At 43.0% G+C, this 14,581-nt stretch overlaps 1 protein-coding gene across 2 annotated transcripts in view; it reads left to right on the forward strand.

The window, feature by feature from the left end:
* LOC115089190 (solute carrier family 23 member 1-like) overlaps nt 1-14,581 on the forward strand; it is a 97,066-nt gene that overhangs the window by 22,574 nt on the left and 59,911 nt on the right. The gene's annotated exons all lie outside the window — the stretch shown is intronic.

Here is a 14,581-nt window from a genome sequence, read left to right on the forward strand (position 1 = left end):
TAAGGGGTTAAATGTTCCACAGAAAAGGCAACTTCTTAAATCTGAGGTTCTGGATAAGAGAGCTACGATTGTTCTATTGCAAGAAACCCACTTAAAAAAAAACTTAATGAGTACCTTTTAAAATGGTCCTATTTTTCCATTGCTGTTTTTTGCAGCAGCAACTAAGATGGAGAAATATGTGGGAGTGGGGATTTTATTTCACGGGGATTTTAAAGGTTTAATTACAAAAAACCTATGCAGATCCCAAAGGTAGAATCCTGTTGATTAAATTTGGGTTGGAGGGAGAACGGTTCTCTCTGGTAAATGTTTATGCTCCCACTCTAGGGCAGGTGCCTTCTTTTCGACTCTTAGCATGTTTTTAAAATCAGAGGTTGGGGATTTTAATACGAAATTATTACCGAAACTGGATAATTCTGGGGGCGGGGTGGTTTGGGTTCTAGTTAACCACAAGCCCAGCTTAAGAAATTGATGAGGAATTGGGATTTAATAGATGTTTGGAGTCACCGATTTCCTTATGTCAGAAATTATTCCTTTTATTCTAATCCTCATAAGTCTTATTCTAGGATCAATTTCTTTCTTGTGGAAAAATCGGTGTTATATATGGTTTCTCAAGTGGAAATAGGCCCCATTTTGTGGTCTGACCATGCTCCTATCTTGTTAGATGTTAACTGTTGCAGGGAGGAGTCTGGTGGGCGATACTGGAAACTCAATAATACTTTGTTAGGTGATGAGACTTTTTCTTCACAATTGGCCGAGAATATCAGAGATTACCTAGCTTTTAATGATGTGGGAGATGTTAACCCCTCTCTTCTCTGGGACTGTTTGAAGGCTGTTATTAGAGGGCGACTGATCTCTAGGGCGGCCTTTATCAAGAAGGCAAAACTTGAGAAAAAAACAGAAGCTGCAAGAAGAGCTTTTAGTTGTGGAATGGCTTCATAAAAGCACATTGTCTACTTCTGTATATAGGCGGGTACAAAAGATTAGGGATGAATTGCAAGTATTAGAAATTGATAAGATATCGCTTTCCAGCTGAATCAGGTAAAGCAAGAACATTTTGAGTGGGGTAATAAAGCTGGCAGATCATTAGCTAGCAGGTTAAAAAATGTATATTTATTTATTTATTTATTTATTTTAAATTTTTATATACCGGAATTCCTGTATGCAATACAAATCAGTCCGGTTTACAAGTAACGAAAGAGGTTGCCCTGGTCTGGGAAGTTAGACCTGGGTTTTTTTACATAGAACATGGAACAATAACAATAACAATATATCTCAACATCAGATTACCAGGATTAAGGTGGAAGAAGGGAATATGTTGACGTCACATAGGGATGTCAGGCAAAGATTCATGCATTTTTATGGAGAGTTGTATGGAGCTGCTACCTCTATCTCAAATAGCCAGATAGATGGTTATTTAGATTCTGTAAACCTTCCCAGTCTCATGAAAGATGAGAAGCAATTTTTTGATGGTGAAATAACCTCTTTTGAAATTCTATAAGTAATTAAACATTTGAAGGTAAATAAAGCCCCAGGATTAGATGGCTTTACCGCACTATTATATAAAAAGTTTTCTTCTGAAATAGTACCCCTGTTGCTGGAATGGTATAATTTGTTACGAGTTGGTAATTCATTGTCAGCGGGGGCTATTGTAGCTGGGATAACTATTTTGGCTAAGCCTGGGCAGGATCCGACCCTCTGTGGATCTTATAGACCTATCTTTTTGATCAATGTTGACCTCAAGATTTTAGCTAAAGTCTTAGCTAATTGCCTGAATAGGGTTATGGCTAAGGTGGTACATCCTGATCAGGTGGGTTTAATACCTGGGAGGATAGCCGCTGATAATGTGCATAAGGTCATTGATTTAATCTGGTGGGTTAAGAAAAAATGTATCCCCGCGGTTTTGCTCTCAGTGGACGCCGAGAAAGCATTTGATATGGTGCACTGGCCTTTTTTATTTCACACCCTGGGGAAAATGAATTTCAGTTCCTTTTTTATTAGTTGACTTTGACAGCTTTACTCCGACCCAAAGGCCTGTGTAAAAGTTAATGGTACGTATTCTACTTTTTTTCCTATACAAGGGGGGACTAGACAAGGGTGTCTTTTGTCACCTTTGCTATTTGCTTTGCTTTTAGAGCCCCTTGCAATTCAAAAAAAGGAAAATGAGTGAGATTTCTGGGGTTATGGTGGGGGTTTGGGACTATAAACTCTCTCTCTTCGCTGATGATGTTTTATTTACATTGACGCATCCCATTTCTTCTTTGGGGGCAGTGGTTGATGCCTTGTGTGAGTTTTGTAGGGTTTCCGGTTTTAAATTAAATTTAGAGAAATCTGAGTTGCTTAATCTCACGGTGATAGCAATCAGCTTCCTTTGTTGCATAGTATATTTCCATTTAAATGGGCTAAAAAGTATATCAAGTACTTGGGGATTCGGACTGGCAATTGTTTAGAAGATTTATTTGAGTTAAATTATTTATTTATTTATTTTTATTTCGAGGCTTTTTTATACCGAAGTATAGCGGGATGCCTTCACTCCGGTTTACAGGATAAACAACTTATACATAGTGGTGACCAATTGGTAACTTATACAAATACGAATATAACATCTTATACAACTTAAATAACTTGGTAAACAGATTGGTGACTAAAACAGTCACTGGGGCACTCTAGCAGGGAGCTGAGATAGGGTGGGGGGGGGGGGCTAGGGGGAATCAGCTGAGGCGGGCTGGATAGAGGGCTGTGTAGCAAAAATTGAAGAACAAGAGACAAGGAGGAGAGGGCGGGAGGGGGGGGTGAAGGAGGATGGGCCCCTGTTAAAGAATATATATCAGGATTTAGATATTTGGTCTGGTTTTACTCTGTCTTGGTTTAGTAGGATCGCCACAATAAAAATGAATGTTTTGCCTAGATTTGGATACTTCTTCCAGTCTCTACATTCCCATATTAGCTGGTTTTCCTTTTTCCTTTTTCCTTCTCATTCCAAGTTCAATTTTCCTTGTTACATGTAACTGCTATTTCCGCACTATTGTTCAAGTTTAAGTTTATTTTGCACTCCTGTTTCATGTGAACCAGCATGATGGGACTATTGTCTTGAATGTTGGTATATAAAAAACTTAAATAAATAAATAAATAAATAAATAAATAAAGAAATATCGTCTGTGGCATTAAAATGCTGGCAACAGGGTACTTTCGCTTTCATTTGGAAATGCAGGAACCCCCCCCCCAGGATAGCGAGCAGGATAATGTTTCTCCACAAACTGCAGGGTGGGCTGGGTGTGCCTAATCTTCGCTGGTTCTATGCAGCAGCACAACTCCGAGCAGTATTAGATTGGAATAGAAAGAATGAGCAAAAGATGCGGGTGCAGTCGTTAGTGGGGGGATATGCCAATATGGGCTCTTCCCTGACAACCTTGGTCTACTTGGCTGTGGGAGATTTGTTTTCTTCCAACAACAAACCACACGTTACAGTGGTGGAAACAGTGGAAACCTAATCTAGTCGGTAGACGTCGCTATAACACATCTTTCACAGTGGGCATGTCTACACACTATTTTCGGTCCTGGGTGGCTAAAGGGCTGACCAAGCTTGAAAAGGTTTGGGGTGCTCAGAGGTATCTAACCTTTCAAGCATCACAGGACAAGTATAAGTTAGAGGGTGGGGAAGTTTTCCGTTATCTCCAGCTTCAACATTCCCTGGTAACAGAAAAGATTGGGGAAGATTTGCTCTTAGGTAAAACCTAATTTGAACATTGGTGCGATCATGCAGATACTATGAAAGGAATGATTACTAATACACTGGGCCGGTGCAAGGGGATTAGGCACTCTAGACATCTTCTGCCTTGTGCTGCCCCCCACTCATCGTGCCGCCCCCTCCACCAGTTACGCTGCCACCCCCATTAGGGGGCGCAAGCCATGTGGGCCCGTGGCGGCAAAGAGGAGTGGAGATTGCCAAATCTCCACTCCTCTTTGGCGCCGCTGCTCGCAGCCCCACATGGCTCGCGCCTCCTAATGGTCAGCGCCCCAAGCCCAGGCCTAGTTCACCTAGTGCTTCCGCCGGCCCTGCTAATATATATAGGTTTCTTAATAAAGATTTGCTGCTTCTGTTCTGGCCTGGGAGAAGGATCTGGGGCGGCCATTGTCGGAAGAGAATTGGGATCTCATATTCCTCAGTACGAAAAGGAGTTCGGTCTCAGCACTTATGTCGGAAAACAGTTAATAAAGTATTGATGAGGGGGTACCTCACACCAGTACGAATTCATGTCCTGTCAGGGATGATCTGTGCTGGAAGGGATGTGGGGATAGAGGCCCCTTCTCTCATATGTGGAGGGGGTGTCCCAGAGACTTCTCTTTTGCTCAGAGGGTTAATGTTCACCATTGCTCTTTTCTCCTGAAAATGTGTTATTGAATTTACCTTTAGATATCCCGACAGATAAGTGGCTCCTGGCACTTCAGATCCTGCTTTCTGCATGGGTGTGAGTTAGCCTCCTGTGGGAAATTAGGTGTCGTTCCGTGTATGGATGCTGTTATCAGAAGACCGGAACGGGCTTGCTTTTTATATAAACTTACCGCTGTCAAAAACCATAAGCTTTCTAAGTTTCTTGGGGTATGGGACTCGTTCTTATTAAGGTTACCTATGAGACCCTGATCTCGCCAGTGACCGTGCCAGTTTCTATTTGTTAATTTGTCTGTGCCTCAGGCATTGGAGCTCAGGACATCAAGAGTTATGTTTTGTTCCACCGGCTATGATATTTTAAGATGGCGGGTGGCGGGAGAGGTTTCTTTGCTATTGTTATTGTAAAATAAGAGTGCAACATAGGCTTGCTTGTTTGTTATCATGTTTTATTGTATATTTTTCATGTACATGCAATAAAATTATAATTTACAAAAAAAAAAAAAGAGAAGGCAGGGTCCACAACAAGGTTAGCTCGATACCTTCCGTATGTGCCCATTCTAATTGGAACCATGCGCTCAACGCATCCGGATTGGACCGTTCTCATACACCCACCAGTCTCGATGCCCAGTAATAACTCTGGAGATCTGGCAACCCCACACCACACTGAGACTTAGGCCTAACATGCGCTACCTTATTGTTCCAAACAAAACTCCCCAAGTCACCATTCAAAGCCGTAAAAACAGACGGAGGTACTGCACGTGGGAGATACTGAAAGAGGTACAGGAATTTAAGCACTGTGCACATCTTAATCAGATTTATCCGCCCCGACTAGGAAATGTACAAGTCAGTCCGATCTTCAAGATCCTTCCTAGCTGCAGCGAGAAGTGGTGAGGGTTAGGCAGGTTTCAGGGGCCGTCAATAATGATATGTCTTGTGATTCTCAAGTTAATAAAGTTTCAAAAGCAGTATTTTTTTCAGCTGCATAAGTTATAGAAACTCAAAAATTGGTCTGATATTCCAGTGATAAGGCTTTTGACTCAAGTGTTGGTTGGATCACAGCTGGATTATTGCAACATACTGTATTGTAGTTTATCTAAAAAAAAACAAAACTATGCATCAATTGTAGTTAATCAGAACAACTCTTTACTGGATCCGGTCTGTGGAATCATAAGTCCCCAGGGTTACAAAAGTTGCACTGGATTCCAGCGTTTAAGATTTGTTGCTCTGTATTTGAAGCATTGAGAGGTATCCGTCCTGGTTACTTTCAGGATGAGCTTTACTTATATGCTCCGAATCATTCACTATGATCTCAGGGAAAAGGCTCACTGGTGATCTCCATGTTAACAGAAGTTCGTTTAATTTAAATTCTGGCTCCAACTGATTGAAACCAATTACAACAAAAGTTGCAGCTTATGTGAGTTTTGTCATTCTTTTGCAAGCAGCTAAAAATATATTTCACAAATATTTTGATTTTATTTCTCTCTGGGAAGGAATATGGATATTCTGTCTTTTATTTGTAATTGTAAGCTGGGCAGATATTTACTCTGTCATTTTTGGATTGTTGTAACTCACTTAGAATTTGCTATAATAAGTGTGTGCTAATTATTTTTAAAGAAATAAAGAGCACTGGAAGATTCTGCTAAGTACCCAATAAAGATTTCTGCTCCAGCATCTCCCAACGCTATGCTGCATTGTTTTTACATATTATAAACTCTCCTGTAGAATGAGCTAAGGGCCAGGATCATTAAGGCTTTTCTCCCATTTTGTGGCTATAAGAAAAACCCTTAGGGGCAGATTTTCAAAGGGTTACGCTCGTAACCCCGAAAACCTGCTCCTGCGTACGCCGAGCCTATTTTGCATAGGCTCGGCGACGCGCTCAAGCCCCGGGACGTGAGTATGTCCCAGGGCTTTGAAAAAGGGGTGGGAAGCTGGTCCGGGGGCGGGACCAAGGCCTCCAGCACAGATTGGAGAAGGGAGGATGTGTTCCTGCTTCACAAAAGTGGTAGCAGGGAGGCAACTAGAAACTACAGGCCAGTTAGCTTCACCTCGGTGGTGAGAAAATTAATGGAGAGACTCTAAAGCAAAGGCTAATGAACTATCTACAATCCAATGGGTTACAGGATCTAAGGCAATATAGTTTCTTCCAAAGGAAGGTCCTGTCACATTGATTTTTTTTGATTGGGTGACCAGAGAATTGGATCTACAAAGAGCACTCAATGTGGTTTACGAGGATTTCAGCAAAGCTTTTGATACAATCCTGCACAGCAGGCTCGTGAATAAAATGAGAAGTCTGGGAGTTGTTCCCAAGTTGGTGGAATGGATTACAAATTGGCTGACTGACAGATAGAAGTCAGAGAGTAAATGTGACAAATAGTACCGTGGCTAATGGTTGGAACAGTTTTTTACCAATATCCAATCAATAGATTATTTAGACCATAGGAAAAATATATTGCTCCTCTTGTCCCTTGAACCCTCGTCCTACTGTTGTATTAAACTTCAAACACAATGGCATTGGATGGAGCATCAATTGTTAAACTTGTTAACCCATCTTTGATTGAAACCTCAGTGCTGGCTGTATTGAAGCAAACGTCTGTTAGATCTATTTAAAGGAATTGGCTCTTGATCCATCTATTATGAGTAATTACTCCCCCTTTTCATCTTTATCTTTCTTGTTGAAAATCTTTGAGGCAATTAAATGAATTTCTCAATGTCTACTCTATTTTGGATCAACAGCAATTTGGGTTTCAAAAGCACTATAGCAGTGAAATATTGCTACCATTGGTGCTCAATGTGGTCCAATGTGGGTTTGATCAAGGGACCAGTGATATTAACCATCATTTGCATCCTGAATCTTTGAATTCTTCAGACTCGTACAAGGACATAGATATCTCTGGGAAGGTTTTGGAATGGTTTGGCTCCTACCTTTCTGGTCGGGTTCAACAGATCTGGATTGGTTCTTTTACTTCATCCTGGCAAGCAATGTCTTCTGGAGTTCCGCAGGGTTCATCCTTTCAGCCATCCTATTTATATTTCAATATTTATATTGCTCCCTTATGTAAATTACTTGCTGGTTTAAGCATAAATAATAAACTTTTTGGCAGTGACATACAGTTCTTTGTACCGGTGCAATTACCGTATCTTGGTCTACCACACTCACCCTGGTGACAATCTGCTTGTCTGCAGTAAAGCACGGGCTGATTTATAATACCCTCACTCTTAAGATTGTGTAAGGTCTGTGGATCCTTGTTGCTGTGGTGAGATTGGAACAGCCTACAGGGTAGGCCTCACCTGGAGTGCTGTGTTTAGTTTTGGAAACCATATCTCAAAAAGAATAAAGGCGGTCCAGAGAAAGGCAACCAAAATGGTAAGCGATCTGCATGGAAAGACTTATGAGATGAAAATAAAGGACCTAGAATCGTACACCCTGGAGGAGAGGAGAGGCAGGGGGAAATATGATACAGACTTTCAAATTCCTGAAAGGAATTGATAATGCACAAAAATCAAACCTTTTCCGATGGAAAGGAAGCTGTAAAACTAGGAGGTCACAATATGAAACGCCACAGGGGAAGACTCAGGAACAATGTCAGGAAATATTTCTTCACAAAAGGGAGGCAGATGCCTGGAACGCCCTCCCAGAAGAGCTGGCGAAGACAAGAACAATAACAGAATTTCAAAGGGTGTGGGGCAAACACAGAGGATCTCTACTGGCTAAAGAATAGAAATGAAGACATGGAGTAACCTCTATTACACCTAGGGGCAGATTTTAAAAGGTACGCGCGGCCTACATTTGTGCACGCCCGATTTTATAACACGCGTGCACCTTGCGCGTGCCGAGCCCTTGGGGAGACCAGTTGGCTTTCCCTGTTCCCTCCGAGGCCGCTCCGAAATCAGAGCGGCCTTGGAGGGAATTTTCCTTTTCCCCCTCCTTCCCCTCCTTCCCCTACCTGTCCCGCCCCCCCAGCTCGAAACACCCCTCCCTCCGCAACTTGTGCTCGCCGGCCGAGTGCTGGCGCGTGATCCCCCGGCCAGCAGCCGTGGAGAGGCCTCTGGCCACACCCCCATCCCGCCCCCGGACCACTCTGCCCCGCCCGCGCCCCACCCCAGACCGCCCGTTTTTTCAAGCCCCGGGATTTACACGCATCCTGGGCTTTACGCGTGCTGCCGGGCCTTTTGAAAATAGGCCCGGCGCACGTAACCCCCCTATGCGCGTAAATCCTCCTGGATTTACGCGCGGAGGGCTTTGAAAATCTGCCCCCTAAAGCTTACATCACCTCCACCTCCAGCTTCTATTCCTACCCCGTTATATCGTCCCTAAAATACCCCCTTTCCCATCCCTGCACATTTCTTACCTCTTCCCATCACCAGTCCTCCATTTCTCTCTTCCCTAGCATCTGCCCCTGTTATTATTATTATTTATTTGCTTGATTGATCACAAAATCTTAGAAAAGCAAATCGATGTGATGTACAAAGAATAAAGACGAAGCATTTGTCTTCCTATTTCTTCCCCAACATTTGCCTCCTGCCTCATCCTCCCTTCCTCAGCATTTGCCCTCTGCCCGGCATTTCCTTTTTCCATCCCCCAGTCCTCTGTAACTGCCCTTTCGTCGGGGGGGGGGGTCACCTTCGATGGCTGCAATGTTGGTGAGCAGGACCCTTCGGCAACCCCAGAACAGACAAAACCTAGGAGTTTGTACCAGTCCGGGACCAGCAAAACCTGGGATGCCCAAGGGAACACTCAAAATAACCGGACGGCGTTCCAGAGAAAAGAATTTACTTTAGAGCTCAAAGTCCAGAAAGTTAGAAAAATATTGAGAAATGCAGTCCAGCCCTTGAAATTAAAGGCAGTTCCTCAGTCAAACCACAAAAGCCTTCACAGATCTTACTCACAGCTGAGTTTAGTCCTAATCACTGCAGCAGAAGATCGCCCGGATATTTTTCCCTCTTCACTTTCCCACCATGGTCCCTCCCTTCCTTGAGACCCACTGAAGCACACGGTCAGAAAACCTTCACTTCTTACTCCACTTCTCCAAGCGTGGGCTTCACCAGACAGACTCGGTGGCCCTTAGGCTTCTGGGTGACCCACAGCTCTCCACTGCTCCTCCAGCAGACGTCCTCGGCCACTGCCTGGTCCTGAAGGCCTCGAGGGCTGGCATCCGAGAATGTAAGATCCACAGCCTCTGAAATCCGGCTCACAACTCCTCCCCCCCGTTACTTATGGAAGCAACGTTTATTTCCTCACCTGAAACCCATCCCCTTTGGGGGGATGCCACCTCCTAGTTTAGATGTAAACCCTTCCCCAGCCTCTCCTTCACAGGAAGGATCTTGAAATCTGCAGCAGCAGAGCTCTCTGTGCTCCGGCTGAACTCTGAGAGCTGGAACCCTCCAGAAAACTGTTTGGTGACCTGAGCCAGGGTTACACTCTCCCCCCTCCATCATTTCTCCTGTCTCATGCCTGCTACCCTAGTTTTTGTCCTTTGTCTCTTTTCCTCTTCCCCTCTCTATTCCACCCCACCCAGGCATGTCTCCTCCTGTCTCTTTCTCTCGCCCTATATGAGAATTTGTCTTTTGACCCTTCCTCCATCCCCCCCACCTCAACGCACTACGTAGCCCTGCTTCTTCCCTCCCCAGCGGGTGGTCCCTGTTCCTTCCTAGCATGAGCCTCCCTCTGCCTATTGCCTTGCAGCGTCGGAGCCAGCGCCATGAACAGGTTCAAAGCTCATGGGCCTGGCACTTCTGCTGCCTGATCTCGTCTTGCATAAGAAGGGAAATCTCTGGGTAGCTGGGGGTGCCAGGATCTCAACCCTGGTTCCAAATGACCTACAAGAAGAAGGAAAAAAAGAGAGAGAGGAGGAAAATAATTAACGAGGCAGAATAATTAAGTGGAAGTTAAATGCTACATTACACTTGAGCAGACATAAGCTATTCATTCTTGTTAAATATTTTCTTTAATATAGAAATTTGGGCTATCACATACTAAAGCAACGCAGCTGTTGTGTTCACTGGCTTAAATCTGCCAAAATTGAAGTTAATAATCATGTTACGAGTTCTGGTTATCACTTAATAAAGAGTTCATATTTACTATGATATAAAAAGATGTTGTGAGACAGATTTTTATTGTGCCTGACATCTTTATTGATAAAGAAACACTGAAATATGACTGCAGAAAAAAAACCAAACCATACAGCCTATTCAGTCTGCCCATCCGCACCAACTGCTCAGCTCTACAATCCCTTCCGCTCTCTCAGAGATCCCCTGTGTTTATCCCATGCTTTCTTAAATCCAGATTCTGTTCTCGTCTCCACCACGTCACTGGGAGGCCATTCCATGCGTTTATTTATTTATTCCATTTTATATTCCGCCAATTCCAAATCCAAGGCGGGTGACAGCTTTTACATTCATAAACTCATCACATAATACATAAAAATAACATTGTACATTAAAACCATTAATACAATTAACACAAAATATAAAATAAACAAACTTAAAAAAACTCTGCACTTCAAAATTCTCACTAGACTATCATCTGCTCCTCATATACTTGTTTAAAGAAAAAAGCCTTCAGCTATTTTCGGAATTTAAAATAATTTGATTCTTGGCGTACTTCCTCAGGCAATGAGTTCCGCGATTTAGGAACTGCCAGTGAAAAAGAGCTGTCAATTGTAAATTTTAATCAATAAGATGCCATCAGGAGAAGATGCATTAACCTTTGCCCAACAGATCGTAAAATGCCTTTTGGGTTATACCACTGCAGTCTGTCAAACAAAAAAGTCTCCCAATACACAGTTTTGTATGCCATAATCAAAGCTTGAAAGGTTTTAATGATCCAAAGGCAACGACAAACCTTTACCATAAGAAAAAAATCAGCAGAACCAGGGGTCACGATTTGAAGCTCCAGGGAGGAAGATTCAGAACCAATGTCAGGAAGTATTTCTTCACGGAGAGGGTGGTGGATGCCTGGAATGCCCTTCCGAAGGAAGTGGTGAAGACCAGAACTGTGAAGGACTTCAAAGGGGCGTGGGATAAACACTGTGGATCCATAAAGTCAAGAGGCCGCCAATGAAGAGTGGGTGACTCGCCAGAATGATGGCTACTGCCTGGACACAATACCCTTATTCAATAAACATACACATGGTTACTGTGACTCCAACATCACTCTAAGCTTCAACAGCAAGAGGAAATGTGGAAAAAAGGATTTGCACTCACAAAGCCGGGAGTAGCTGGCTTGTTACGGCGGTTACTACCCCAAACCAAATGTGCCTGATACTTCACTTTCGATGCACATCCAGCATAGCTCTCTGCTCCAACGGCAGGGGAGAAGAAAAACTGATACTTCACGCATACCCAGCATAGCTTCAACGGCAGGGGAGAAGAAAAAAGGATTCACACTCACAAAGCGGGGAGTAGCTGGCTTGTTACGGCGGTTACTACCCCAAACCAAATGTGCCTGATACTTCACTTTAGATGCATATCCAGCATACCTCCCTGCTTCAACGGCAGGGGAGAAGAAAAACAACCAATAAGGGCTGTATAACATAGTCTGGGTTAAAACAAATAAGCATGGGTGTAGCTTGCTTATTGCGGCGGTTACTACCCCTACTACCCCCTAACTAATCAAGCTAGATATTTCACTTGGATGCAGCTCCATCACTGCTCTCTACATTAATGGTGGGGGAGGAAGGGAAATAGAACCAAGAGCTAAAAGAAACAGATAAGTATGAGAGAAAAAATGTGTGAAGCTTGCTGGGCAGACTGGATGGGCCGTTTGGTCTTCTTCTGCCGTCATTTCTATGTTTCTATGTTCTATGTTTAAAACAAATATGTTCTCCAGCTGGTAGCAATGTAATTTCTTACGATATGGTGGCAAAATTGAACCATATGGTAAGCCAACTACTATTAATTAAGTTGACTTAGAAAATAGCCACTGCTATTACTAGCAATGGTAACATGGAATAGACTTAGTTTTTGGCTACTTGCCAGGTTCTTATGGCCTGGATTGGCCACTGTTGGAAACAGGATGCTGGGCTTGATGGACCCTTGGTCTGACCCAGAATAGCAATTTCTTATGTTCTCATGTTCAAATATAACCCTTATAGCAGCATTTTGTACTAGTTCTAAAATTTTTATAAACGTTTTCAGTAATCCTAAATAAAGCAGATTACAGTAATCCAATTGTTTTAAAACTATTGCTTGCACCACAATCCTAAAATCTTCCTCAGCCAGTATACTTTTTAATGGACGAATATTCTTCAATTTAAAAAATGCTACCTTGCTACCTTAGCTATTTGAGGTATAAATGATAGTTCTGAATCTAAAACAATCCCCAAATCCCAAACCTCATTATGAATTTTCAAAGAATATCCAAACAACATTTTTTTATCAGTCAATGCCAAAGGAGCTGATCTTCCTAACCGAGTAACAACTGTTTTCTCATGATTTGATGCCATCCCATATAGTTCCATCCAAGTATCTACCACCTTCAGTGCCTGTCTAAGATCAACCATAGGAAAATTGGTTCTTACCTGCTAATTTTCGTTCCTGTAGTACCATGGATCAGCCCAAACTCCTGGGTTTATGCATCCCTGCCAGCAGATGGAGTCAGAGAAAGTTTCACTGACACGGTTTCATGATCCCTTGTGCCACCTGCAGTTCCTCAACATTGTCCTGTACCCAAGCACAAAACACTTGCAAAACTTGTAACACTTGTAAAAACTTGAAAATACTTTTCCAACCAGTCTGTATTCCATACCCTTAAACGTTTGCACCAAAACAATTACAGCTGAGTGGATGACTCTCCACCTCCAGAGATTGGGCAGGTTCTGGACTGATCAGCGGTACTACAGGAACGAAAATTAGCAGGTAAGAACCAATTTTCCTTTCCCTGTACGTACCCGGATCAGTCCAGACTCCTGGGATGTACCAAAGCTCCCTACTTAGGGTAGGACCTGGAGAGTCCCGCTCGCAAGACACTCTCGCCAAAAGACCGAGACTCCGGATCCCCTACATCTAGATGGTAGTGCCTCGCAAAAGTAAGCAGCAACTTCCAAGTCACTGCCCTACAAATTTCCTGTGATGAAACCAGCTGGTCCTCTGCCCATGAGGCTGCCTGAGATCATGTAGAGTGAGCCCTCAAACCTTCAGGCTCCTGACGGCAAAAGGCAAAAAGTAATAAGGAGAGATTGAAAACTAGAAATTTAAAGAATGGCACGCTGATGAAAGAAAAAAAAATGACCAGCTGCCCTGAGCCTACAGCCGCCTGAGCAGCCTCGTGAAGGGAAGGGATCTGGACCACCAGATCTAAACTCCACGGACTAACGGAGAAAGCATACAAAAAGGTCACCTACCTCCAGTTCATCCACCTCAACCAAACAGGGAAGGATCCACCAGGACACAACACCCCTAGGAGGAAAGGCTCACACCCAAAAACAAAAAAATTTGACAAACCTCAGAACTGCGGGTTTATGCACCAACCACCATCTGCTGGAGACAGCGAAATACTGAGGAACTGCAGGTGGCACCAGGGATTATGAAGCAGCGTCAGTGAAACACTCTCTGTCTCCATCTGCTGGCAGGGATGCATAAACCCAGGAGTCTGGACTGATTCGGGTACATACAGGGAAAGGTACTTCACCCTTGTGTCTACTTGAAATAAAAATTTGGACACCATCTGCATAGATTTTAAACAAAATACCTAATGACTGTAATACATTTGCTAATGAGCTAATGTAAATGTTGAAAAGTGTAGCAGCTGATAGACATGACCCCTGAGGACACCTTTATTAATCGGATACCATTCTGGAATTTCTCCATTATTAATAAACTCTTTGAACACGCCCAGTAAGATATGACTGAAACCACTTACACAGCAACCCATCCACTGCCATCTCTTGCAGTTTATTAAGCAACCCACCATGAGGAGGAAAATCGAACGCCGATTTAATATCTAACTGTATAAGAACTCCAGTATAATTTCTGTCTAATTCTTCGTAAATATCATCCATAAGAGAGGCTTACAAGGTCTCTGTTCCAAATTGCTTCCAAAAACCAAATTGTTTTTTGTGCAATATCTTGTTTTCATCCAATCATCCAAATCTTCTAATTGCACCAAGACCCATTTTTCCATAATCTTATTAACGGAGCAAAGATTGGGCACTGGGCGATAGTTTGTTATATCTAAACCATCTTTAGTCTTATCTT

Source organism: Rhinatrema bivittatum, chromosome 4 (genome assembly GCF_901001135.1).
Source record: "Rhinatrema bivittatum chromosome 4, aRhiBiv1.1, whole genome shotgun sequence".
NCBI classification, from domain to species: Eukaryota; Metazoa; Chordata; class Amphibia; order Gymnophiona; family Rhinatrematidae; genus Rhinatrema; species Rhinatrema bivittatum.